Genomic DNA, 12259 nt, shown 5'->3' with positions numbered 1-12259 from the left:
AGCGCATAGCTGTGAAGTTCGGGAATTTTCAGTGGTGTAACTGGGAAACTGGCCATGTGTTATCATTGAAATAGATCACAAGATTGTGGTGTTTATGCAACTTACACGGTGATATGCTGCCTACAGCTTACCTGCCTTCCCCTCAAAAAACACAGACAGAGACAGCTCCGATTGCTTTAAGCAACTGCCAGGGTGTGTTCAAACTGTAAAACGGTGTGCACCTTTGAATACTGGTCAGTTAGTGGTTCTCGGCCTATGGTATGGGTACCCCACGGGGCTCAGCTCCCTCTCATACTCTGGGCTGAGGGCTGAACCAGCTGTCTCTTTGCCTGTCTGTGGCATAGGTGTGTAACCAATCAGATAGTGCTGAGGGCAGAACACTCAGCAAGTCTACAGAGAGGTTTCTGCATCACAGTCAAAGTAGCAAATAATTGTATTATTAATGTAGTTTATTTGTCTCATTTTTTTGGAGTAGGCAAGGCTAAATAATAATAAAACCCTTTAATCAAAGCAACACATTTTAAAATTAATTTAAAAAAATGCTAATCCGAAAAATTATCCAATCTGAGTTTTGTGATCTGTTGCACTCAGTGGTCAAAATACATGCAATTGTCCCCCTTTGTATTTCATAGCTAATAACATTGGATATTTTAATGATATATTGACTGTCGAACTGGAAATGCCGATTTTTATTTCAGAAATCTGGTCACCTGCATATTTATTTTGTTGTTGGCTGCCTGTCCAAACGCTCAGGGAAACCACCTTACATCCTTGGCGGAGAGAATTTAATTTAACTACTACTACTAATGTTCGTGTGCATTCGCAAACGTTACCTGTGTCCATAGCTAACACATTAGCTAACGCTAATTAGCTAGCTAACGCTAGTTAGCTAACGTGTGTGTAAGCTAACACGTGTTACACGTATGTATGTGTGTGGCAAGCAAATTAGCTTTGGACAAAGTTACCTTAGCCGATATTGAGCTGCAGTCACCGAATGTGCACAATCACATAAATACGAATATCGTTGTACTTACCGACTATCACCAAATCGTCTGTGTCATCTTGTTCAAGGACACGCCGTGATGGCTTTTTGTCTCGTTTGCTCTTTCTCTGACCGTCATTCTCCATCTTTGACATAATTAGTTACTGAACCACGCTAGCTAGCGCTGTCCAGTCCAGGTGACGGTCACGGCTCGCATCACGTGCTACTAGGCAAAGCTGGACACAGCAAAGATGGGGCACCGGAAATGAACACATTGTCTTCAAAATAAAATACAGAAATGAAGATATCAAGACTTCCAAAATGATGCAATTTCTCTACTGTGATTTATTTCTTTACTTATTTATCCATTTACTCATCAATCTATTAATAAATTATCTGACATTACTAATCAAGGTTCCTTAGCACTAATGCGGAAGTGAACAGTTGGTTCGACTTCCTGTCCTTGTTTTTGGGTCAATTGACGACTCGAAGGTAGCCACTGCTATGTGAAACTGAAGCACCATGGCGCTGCACGTGAGTTTACTCCGTCTGATTGAGGGAAGACAGACAACGAAAAACAAAAATAAATAAATTAAATGGCTCCAGAAAAAGAAGTTGCTTAAAGCCAAAGCTATGTGCAAACTATGCCAGAGCCGAATGAAGATGAAGAAACATGCGAACATCGACGGACAGCAGTGGTGAGTAGCTTGTGTGTGCGTGTGTGGTTAGAAGTTTACGTTCAGTGTCATGAACAGTACAGTGATAAACAATGATCCAATCGAATGCAACACATTCCAAATGTAGCCCATGTTAGTCCCTTTGCTGAATGCCTACCGATATACATTTAACCTTACTCTTTTTTTTAGGCAGTGTCGAAGCAAAACCCACAGAGGGAAATTTGTGAGGATGACAGTGAGGTCGGGGTCACTTTTTGAGAGGAGCAAATCATCCTTATTCACTTGGATGATGTATATCTACAGGTAACTTTACATACACCAAGTCTTGCAGATTAACATTACCACATTTACTATATCGGCTTCCCTCTGTTTGAAAAGTGTATTTACTCATATTGTTTTTGTATGATCCCTCATTATTTTTCTGTTGGGGTTCGTTAAGAGAGCTTTGTGTGTGTGTTACTGCAATGACATATAGGCCATATATAGCCCCCCCAAGCATATTTCCTGACACCTTTTTTTACTATTATTTCCTGTTATCGTAATAGCAGAGGATGGTGGCCCCTATACACGTGTGAAGGTCCTGTACCTGTACCTATCCATTTGGCCATCACAAGTGCATAGGGGCCACCTTCAATTTGGGGCGTGTGGTCTCAGGGGCAACAAAGAAAAAGATTTCAATCATTGAAATCATTGTTTCCCAAAGCCCAAGGTGACATCCTCAAATGTCTTGTTTTGTACTGACAACAGTCCACAACCCAAAGATAATCACTTTACTGTCGTAGAAGAGTAAAGCAACCAGAAAATATTCATATTCCACAAGCTAGAATCAGAGAATACTTTTTTATCTGAAAGAAATATAGATTATGTATGTATATATATATGTGTGTATATATACGGTGTATATATATATATATATATATATATTTAAGCAATATATCACGAGAGCTAGTGTGTTGTGATGAATATATCACACTGATAAGCTGTTATCCCACGAGGCCGCATAAATATAAATAAAAGGGTATAAAAGGGTTCCAAGTATAATAATATAATAATAATAATACTATAAGTCCGACTGGCATTTTATTCTGATAGAGTCAGTTGAAACAATACTGTAAGGCGGGACCTCTAGCAAGAAGATAGACGTGCGGGTGATTTGATTGGATCGTTCTGGAGACTGAAGTCGACATTGGCCAATCCTGGCGCTTGGCTCAGAGCTTTTCCAAAGCCCGACACCAGAGCCGTATGCTGACCAAGTAACGTTACGTCTTATTTAGAAATGCGGGGTTAAGAGTGAGGGCGCGCGAGAGAGGGGTTCAGCCCGCGTCTATTCTTGTACAAATCATCATTTTCTGCGAAGTATTAGTAAAGTTATAAGCGAAGATCGATTCACAAGGATCTGAAAGTTGTCTCCGCCATTTTGTTTTTGAGGTACTTTTAGTAAGAGAGTTGCGCCATCATGCGTCCATAATGACGACTAGTGACCCTCCATACAGCAGATCAGGAGAAAGCTGTTTGTCTCAAGCGCAGCACTGCCATTTAGTAAGAGAGTTGCCATGGTAACCAATAACCCATGGCCATGGGTTATTGAACTCGGTTACTGGAATTATACAATGGCTGTGAACCAATCAGATTGCTTGATTTGAGAGAGCCATTTTATAAATATACACACACAGTATGTATGTATATATATATATATATATATACCGTATAGGTTGAGGCGATATGTCTCATCATAGACGCTGGGTTAGCTGGCTCAGCCTGGCTGGGGGCGGGGTTAGGGTGGGGTAAATCCCCCGTTCTATCCATTCAGCAAAGTTAGAATTTAGCTGCTAGCCCAGCCCAGGCAGACACGATCGATGATTTAACCACCGCAGTAAACGCACATCTGAGCAGACGTCTTGTGTTCTGCTGTAGAACCCCCAAACCTGTAGTTTAGAGCCGCAGCACCGTCCTTTGGTGAGTCAGCCCATTGAGATATATTGGCGGTTTTACCCCACTTGCGCGCCAGCCGTATAACATTTTGTGGGCGTTCCCACACATGCCGACTGTCTCTAGATGGATAGATAGATATGATAGATAATACTGTATTAAACTTTCCAACTCAACAAAGTATACAGACAGTACAGTACAGTAGCAGCCTTCATGAGTTAATGCTAACTCACTGTCTTCCTAGTGACCAAGAAAATATAGACTTAGCAGGCTGGATAACATAACACTGCAGCTGGCAGTAATATTCAGCAGCCACCCAGCTTGACTTTAACATACACGATTTATGCGAAGGCTTTTGCCTGATGAAGCTTGCCCTGCAGCAAAAGGTACAGAGGTATAAAAATATTCTTTTCTCTCTAAAGTCCTGTTATAAGAGGTATTCGATGAATCAAAATACTGCTGTACAGTATTTGTCCATACATTTGTACATTGGGCTAAATGTTGGAGGTAACCAAAACAAGACTTTGCATTATACTGCTTTTAAATAAATAAATAAAAATGTATAGCTTCAGTAGCAACATAAAAAAATATATATTTATTTATTTAATATAAATGTTTTTCTTACAGAGATGTGAATTCTGGAATAAAAAGCCTTGAATCATTATTGTGTAATCAAATGTAGGCTAGCAATTTAAAAATTTAAATGTTGGAATGCACTTAAAGGAACCGTCCTGCCATAGTGCCATAGTTGTATAGAGTTTCGGTACCCAACCCTACTGTTAACTGTGAGAGAGATGTAATTAGAACAATAGAAGTTGAAAAGGCAGGCTATACAGATGGGTGGGGTCCTTTTTAATGCGACAAATACACATCTTTTACAATTTCACTATAAATACACGTGCGCACGCACACATTTATTATATTAAATGTTTTATTAAATGCAAGTACATAATTAGTGGCCGGGCCAGCGAAGCGGCAGGGCCTTGACGCAAATTTGACGCCAATAGTCCTAACGGTGGCACTACAGCGACAGTCTAAATTTTCAAACTTTGAAAATTCCTAACAAATCAGGCGTACGTGCTACGGCTTTGCAACTTTGACCAAAATGTGTGCCCAAATGAGGAGAAACTTTTGTACACTGCAACCTATGGCCAATTATGAAGTCTAAAGACCGCAAAACTGTAAAACTAATTCAACCCTACTCCTCCCACATTTCTTCTTCAAACGACACCAAACTTCAGCATCTGCATCGTTAGACTGTCCTACACAAAAGTATCAAACAGATTTTCGATTGGTCAAAAGTTGAGCCCACAGTGCATCAAAACGTTGAATTCTGCCCCCGTGTATAGCCTAATTGCCTTAATTACCTATGGCAATTAGGTTGTATTTGTGATGTCATCAGTCACTCAAGCAATTGTGATGCCATCACTGATGTCACTCAAGCAATTGTGATGTCATAATAGCTCAAAGCCTTGAGACTTGCCCGGCCACGACCCATTGCTGCGCAGCAGCTATAATTAAATAATTATTTTCTAGGGCTTTCTTACCATACTGATTTTCCATTATATCCTTCATACTTTTGCCAGCGACAACCCTCCACTTTAACAATGTCACTCACTGCCTGCTACAACCAACAGGCTCGTCAACGCTTCTCTGCGCTGGCCATATGCTAGGTTTCGACCTAGCCTTGTTTATCCTTATGTAAGTAACACTTTTGATTTCTCTTTGACAGGTTTTCCCAGGGGCTGCGACTCAGACAGGTCGACATGATCCAGGATGGTCTGGCGGGAAGCAGCCGTACACTATCCAAGATGAGCGAGAAGCTGAGGAAGGTCTGCCGGAAGGCGATTAAAAAAATAAAGAAAAGGGGGAGACAGAGATTAGGACAACGGAGATAATTCGTAATGATTGATGAGAGCAACTTCTACCACAAAAGAAAGGTGTGTATGAAACATGGAGCCTTACTTAAAGCCTCACTAAACCCATGTTTTTCTACTTGGTCCTCAAGGTCCATCTGTTGTGCAGAAAAGTACTGTAGCCAGAGCTCTGAGTCAACACTGGCCCCCAGGTTTTTAACACCCCCTCTGGTGTGAAATGTATCGTGGTGTAGGTGCTGTGCTGGTGCTAATAATAATAATATTGATCTTGCCGAGAGTGAATCTTTCTTCTTAGGGACCGTTCGTTATTTAGAAAGGGGGGTCACTGGAGGGATTTGGTCTGCTCTGAAATAAAAAGCTGTGCCCCTTCCCTGATCAAAATATATTTTTCCTTGACCCTCCCCAAGTGATTTGAAAAATATGATTGACCCTCCCCAAACAATATTGTGGCGAGCTTGCGTGGAAGAATGCAGACTGACAAAGATATCTTACTTTTAACCAAACATTAGCAGAAACTCGTGGCACCTAGAGACCACAGCCACAGGTTCCAACGCCGCACACACACCAAGAAGCAGCTTAATATTAAAATAGGAATCTTTATTATCGACAAAAATATATATAGCTATATGTTTTAATTAAAACAGCTCATAGCATCACAGCCCAGGTTGGTTGACACTTGTTATCACCACGTCATGATAGCACGCAGCAACAATAATTACGTATAATAATAATAATAATAATCCCCCCCACTGCGCACAGTGCTCACGCACGCTCAAGAAGCCCCTTGCATGGGTGGTCCGCCAGCATATCACACACGTTTGTGGTCGGCCACTCGTTACGAAAGACACCTCCTCAACACTGGGGCTCGCGCTCCCGAAAGAAAGCAGCAACAGCACACCAGCCTGTCGCAGCCTCGCTGGTATGAACGTATAGGTTACCCCAGTGCAGACCCCAGCCCTCCGTCGAGGCAAACAAACAGAGCCCAGCAGCCGTGGAATCACCAGAAAAGCGCCACTGATTCGCCAGATACTGTACACGCCTACTGTCTGGATAGGCCAAGCACAAAGATCGACAGATAGGACCGCCAAAGAGAAACAATGCACCGGGACATACCAAACAGATTGGACAGGAGGGGTGTAAATGAAGCAACTCAGTAGTTGTTGAAGTCCGAAAAGCAAACATTACACACACAAACAAAGTTTATATATTTTTATCTAATCAAAATTGTATACCCCTCCCCTGGACTCAAATTAAAGAGAGTGTACTCTCCCTCAAACTAAATTTAAAATAAGATTACCCTCCCCTATTTTCCTCCAGTGGCCCCTTCCCTAAATACGAACGGTCCCTTAGTTAAAATTGGCTAAGTGGTGACTATGCTGGGAAGATCGCTGGCGGTCATGATATTGTGACGGAAGTGATGTCACTCAACTGGAAGTGATGCCACGCAATTGCACAACTGTGATGTCATCTGTAGGGATGCAGGGGTTAACCGGTTTGACTATTAACCGCGATTTCAAACGTCACGGTTATATAACCGCAGAGGCTCCGTAACACCGGGTGTTTTGTTGTCAAAATAAGTCCGTCAATTTAAACTCCCATGCGGCGCAGACAGCGCTGGAACGAGAGGAACCGGTCTCTCGCTTCGTTTCCGCACGGACTATTTTAGCGGGTGCACAAAACACAGCTCTCCCACCAGTCTGCTCCCAATAGCATAGCCATGGACGTCAGCCAAACATAAACTTTTCAGAGACGTGCGCGATGCGACAGTCGCCTGACACGAACTGTGGTCTCCATGGCCTCTTAATTTGTTTACTGAACGGCCATCGATGTAACGACGTAACGCTAGTTAGTTATCTCTCCCTTGCCTACGCTAGCATTACAGCTAACGTAATGGCAGAGCCTGAGAGACCACAAGCAACTCAAAGAGATGATCTCTTCCCCCCCAAAACATGTCTAAAGTAATCGGTATGGCAGCATTTCGGTTACAAAAAGGACACCCAGGGTGTTGTTAACTCATTCAGGGCCAAAGACGTCTTTGACGTGTTATCAGGAATAGCCCAGAGGGCCAATGACGTGTTTGACGTGTTTTTGTTTTTATTCGTGCAGCGCATAGTTTAAACACTTCCCCAGCCTGTGACATGGTATCAGGTCCCTAAAACCTCAAAGACAACCGACAACACGCGATCAAACACATACCGCAGCTGTTTTTTTTAAATGGGGGAGGAGACAAGAAGACAAAAGCCGTGAGAAACGCTGCCTCTTTGCAGAGTAGGAGAGAGACGCCATTGTGTACGGTTGTGACAGTGTGCTGAGTTGAGTTGAAGTTGAAGTTGAAGAGATTACAGTAGCTAGTAGCCTATAGTCGTCAGTTTAGTTAGCGTTAGTTAGTTGTAGTATAGTCTGTAGTATATTTTAGTTAGTTAGTTGTAGTAGTCATAGTCTAGTCAGTCATGGTGAAGGCAAAAGGAAAGACCAAACACCGCATCGCCCCTCGGCGCGGCGGTGCCCGAGCTGTTCGCCTTGCTGCTGGCCTTGCTGCTGGGCAGCGGACACTGGATGAGATGTTCTCGGTAGTCAAACCCGTGACCACCATCGATCCGGTTCCAGCGCCTGGTCCCAAACCCAAGCCTCCTGTGTCCCAGCTCGAACGAGACGAGACTGAGTCAGAACTTAGTGACGAGGAGGAGATCGGGGGCAACACAACAGACATGATTCCCCAGGAGGAGCCATTTTCCAGGGCGCATTTGCGAGACGAGACTGAGTCAGAACTTAGTGACGAGGAGGAGATCGAGGGCAACACAACAACAGACATGATTCCCCAGGAGGAGCCATTTTCCAGGGCGCATTTGCGCCGTGCAAAGACGCCCCGGGATTACATTGAAAGTGACTTTGACTCTCAGCCATCAAGCTCCCATTCTTCTGAAGAGGAAATGGTCACACCGTCGCCACTTGTCCATGTCGAGGGCGAAGAAGACTGGACCCCAATGCGACAGGACCCCGATGATCGTGGTAAGGAGTAATTTTGTTGTTGATATATATGCATATTGTACAGACAGTACCAGTACCAGCTTCACGCACAAAGTCCCAGTGATGATGTCATCACACTCACACAAAGTCGCAGTAATGATGTCATCAGTGTGTGTGTGTGTGTGTGTGTGTGTGTGTGTGTGTGTGTGTGTGTGTGTGTGTGTGTGTGTGACTACTGACTACACTGTCTGTGCATTCTATGATCGTATAGTTTACTGAGACTAGTACACTACACTGTCTCTGTACTAAATGTGATTATATAGTTTACTGAGACACTACACTGTCTCTCTGTACTAAATGTGATTATATAGTTTACTGAGACACTAGTACAATACACTGTCTCTCTGTACTAAATGTGATTATATAGTTTACTGAGGATGTGTTGCTTTTATTTCAGATGAGGACGAGCCGATTGTTGCAGAACCCAGTGAGCCCACATCAAGTAAACAACCGAGATCAAAAGGTAAGATCTTGTTTCCCTCTTTTGTGTCTTTGTCCAAAATGGCTGATGAGCTTGTAAGCTCACAATTATACATGTTGTGTGTGTGTTGTAAATTGTATTGTAATGTATGTATTTCTTTATTTACAGGCCGTGGTGCAGATGGAGAGCCAATGGAGGGACAGCAACCCAAGAAGAAGGGGAAAAAGAAAGACACCAAAGGTATGTTCATTTTCCCTCTTTGCCCAATATAGCTGATCTACAAGCTTGTGTGTGTGTGAGTGTGCTATAGTAATGTATTTGTATTTCTATATTTTTATAACACCTATCCTGTATCCAGAGCAGCAATGGTACTGCATGGATGAAGTGCCGTGGGAGCCAGAGGACATCCCGTTCACTGCAGTTCCTGGACCGCTCAACAGTGCTGCTGCGCTGGAGTCAGACAAGCCAGTGGACTTCCTGGAACTCATCCTGACTGAAGAGCTGCTCCAGTATATTGTTGACCAGACCAACCTATATGCACAGCAGCAAATTGAGGCTGGCGCAACAAGTGTAAGGCTCGAGGCATGGAAACCTGTTGACATTCCTGAACTGAAGGCCTTCCTAGGGCTCCTCTTCCTGACTGGGCTCATTGTAAAGCCTGACCTAAAGAGTTACTGGTCCACGAACGAGGTGCTGGAGACCCCCTATTTTGGTAAGACTATGCGTTTCCTGCATTTTACTGACAACACAGCAGTGAGAAACAAGGATGACAGGTTGTTCAAAGTCCGCCCAATCTTAGATATGCTAGTGAACAAGTTCCAGGAACTCTACCAGCCAGGCCAGAACATCTCAATAGATGAAGGAACTTTACTGTGGAGAGGCAGATTGAGCTTCAAAGTTTTTAACCCACAGAAACCTGTGCGTTACGGGATCAAAAGTTATGTGTTATGTGAGTCCCAGACAGGATTTTGTTATAATTTGATGCCTTATTGTGGAGACGGTAAATCTCTTGTAGATACAGTGTGTGGTCTCCTGTTGGGGCTGGAACAGCAGGGCTACAAACTGTACATGGATAACTTTTACAATTCTGTAAACATGTGTGATATCCTGCTAGATCTGGGGACACATGTATGTGGCACACTGCGAAAGCATAGAGGAGAACCACCAGCTGTACACCATGCTGAGAAGGCCACCCTGCAACCAGGGGGCAGAATTGCCTTCCACACTGACCGGGTTCTGTGCTTGGCATGGCGGGACACAAATGTTGTGAGAATGGTATCCACATTTCACCAGAACGAGATGAGACAGGTCTTGACGTGGAAGAAAGGTGTGAGGGGGAAGGTGGTGAAGGAGAAGCCTGTCTCTGTGATAGAGTACAACCAGTCTATGAACGGTGTTGATAGGCTGGATCAAATGATTTCGTACTACCCGTTCATCAGGAAGTCCTATAAATGGACAACTAAATTTGTGATGTACATGTTCGAAATCTGCCTCCACAACGCCTTCGTCCTGTACAGAGCTAAAAACCCACAGGGCACAGTACAGACCATGCATGCATTCCAGGAGTCTTTGATTCAGGCGTGGACCACTGCCACAAAGCGCCATAGAGCTCCATATGCTGACCGTCCGAGTAGGCTGTCTGCCAACCTGGCAAAGCATTTCCCTGTCAGGAATGACCCCACCCCCAACAATGACAACCCAGCAAAGCGATGCAAGGTGTGTATGGCCAACAACAACAGAAAGGAGACACGTTTCCAGTGCAACTTCTGCCGCATCCCCTTGTGCAGGGTCCCCTGCTTTGAGGTCTACCATGACACTCTGAACTATAAAGAGTAGGGGTGTCACGATACACTAGGTTCACGATACGATACAATAGACGATATTGGGTTCACGATAACAATACGATACGATATTTTTCGCGATCGATTTGTAAGTTGAGGGGGCATCCTTCACGCTAATTTGAGTAATTTCACCATTTTCATCCTCCGTGTCTGTAACGTCCCTCGTCTGTTCAAACAAAGCAATGAAAAGGAGAGCGAGCATGCAATCAGATGCAGATCAGTGCCACCATGTTCAGCTTATTTTTCTCGCGATATGAGATTTCATCTCAACGATACATATTGTCACGTTTTGATATCGCGATATATTGTGGGACGATATATTGTGACATAAAGAGTAAATTCCCCTCAGTGGTAGAACGAACTCCCCACTGAGGTCAGGACGATTTTTTTGCGATCGATTTGTAAGTTGAGGGGGCATCCTTCACGCTAATTTGAGTAATTTCACCATTTTCATCCTCAGTGTCTGTAACGTCCCTCGTCTGTTCAAACAAAGCAATGAAAAGGAGAGCGAGCATGCAATCAGATGCAGATCAGTGCCACCATGTTCAGCTTATTTTTCTCGCGATATGAGATTTCATCTCAACGATACATATTGTCACGTTTTGATATGGCGATATATTGTGGGACGATATATTGTGACATAGAGTAAATTCCCCTCAGTGGTAGAACGAACTCCCCACTGAGGTCAGGACGGCCGAATCCCTGCCCATCTTTCGCCGAAGATTGAAAACTCCTTTTCTTTTCTTTTTTCAACTTTTTATTTTAGTTTTCAGTGAGTCCACCTTTGAAAAAAAAACTCACCTTTTCAAGCTCCACTTGAGTCCCTCCTGAACTAACCCTTTTGATGTAGCATCTCCCCCCCCTTCTCCACCCCAAACCCCCTCCCCCCATCTAGCATCTTCCCCCCCTTCTTCACCCCAAACCCCCCCCCCCCCCCCCCAAAAAAAAAAAAAAAACATTGATGTTTTACTCTACTGCTGCAAGGGTGTATCTGTGTAGATGATGTTCCACAGTTGATTCCACTAATGTTGACAATGTGACATTGTAAGTCGCTTTGGATAAAAGTGTCTGCTAAATGACAAAATGTAATCTAAAGAGACACACATGGGCCCCGCGCACACACATTCACACTCACTCACACTGAGTAAACTGCATTGTTGAATGTAAAAAAAGCACTTCATGTGTATATATATATATATATATATTTTTGTCATTTGTATCATAACGAATAGTATTTACATGTCTGATGTCAATACAGTTCAAAATAAAAGAATTGAGAGCGAGATCTGCCTGAGATTGTCTTCTTTACAAAAATGCCTTTTTCTCCTATTTGCCTTCTCAAAGAGACCTTTTTGGTGAAAACAGGGTGTATATAAATGGCTATAAGTAGAGTACAGAACATGCTAAAAGCTCACTTTTTTTTTCCTGGTGAACCCAGAGACGTACATCTTCATTTTGAGGTATTACAAATCACTCTGGTGCTAATAGATAATTTACTGTGGGTC

This window comes from Poromitra crassiceps (assembly GCF_964638095.1).
Source record: "Poromitra crassiceps genome assembly, chromosome: 20".
Taxonomy (NCBI): Eukaryota; Metazoa; Chordata; class Actinopteri; order Beryciformes; family Melamphaidae; genus Poromitra; species Poromitra crassiceps.
This window is presented reverse-complemented; position numbering follows the sequence as displayed.